Below are 852 nucleotides of genomic sequence, written 5' to 3'. Positions count from 1 at the left end.
CGTCAGCCTAGCTCACAGCAACCTCACACTCCTGGGCTCAAGCAATCCTTCTGCCTCAGCCTCCCGAGTAGCTGGGACTACAGGCATGTGCCACCATACCCGGCTAATATTTTCTATATATTTTTAGTTGTCCAATTAATGTCTTTCTATTTTTAGTAGAGACGGGGTCTCGCTCTTGCTCAGGCTGGTTTCGAACTCGTGAGCTCAAACAATCTGCCCGCCTCGGCCTCCCAGAGAGCTAGGATTATAGGCGTGAGCCACCGCGCCCGGCCTTGATTGCTTTTTCAATCCTAGTTATAGGTCTATTCAGATTTTCCATTTCTTAGTGGGTTAGCCTTTGTAGGTTTGTGTTTCTAGGAATTTGTCCATTTTATCCAGGTTTTCTAATTTGTTGCTGTACAATTGCTCATAATAGTCTCTCATAGTCTTTTTATTTCTATAGAACAGTCGTAGCGTTTACCACTTTCATTTCTGACTTTAGTAATTTGATTTTTCTCTTTTTTCCCGCCTAAGTCCATCTAGGTACAGGTTTGTTATTTTTGTTGATCTTTTTTGAGGAACCAACTTTTGGTTTCATTGATTTTCTGTATTACTTTTTTTGTTCTCTATTTTGTTTATCTCTATTCTTTATTATTTCCTCCCTTTTGCTAATCTTGGGTTTAATTTGTTCTTCTTTTTCTAGTTCCTTATGTTGTAAAGTTAGGTTGTTGGCTTGAGATCTTTCTTGTTTTTTAATGTAAGTGTTTATAGCTATAAATTTTCCCCTTAGCACTGTTTTTCATATTTACATTTTGCTCACACCTAATTTTCTTTACTTTTACCATTTTTTTCCTTTAATTGTTTGGGAATCTT

This window comes from Propithecus coquereli, unplaced genomic scaffold (assembly GCF_000956105.1).
Source record: "Propithecus coquereli isolate 6110/MARCELLA unplaced genomic scaffold, Pcoq_1.0 Scaffold235, whole genome shotgun sequence".
NCBI lineage: Eukaryota > Metazoa > Chordata > Mammalia > Primates > Indriidae > Propithecus > Propithecus coquereli.
The sequence above is the reverse complement of the archived record's forward strand: the minus strand, read 5'-3'. Positions refer to the sequence as shown.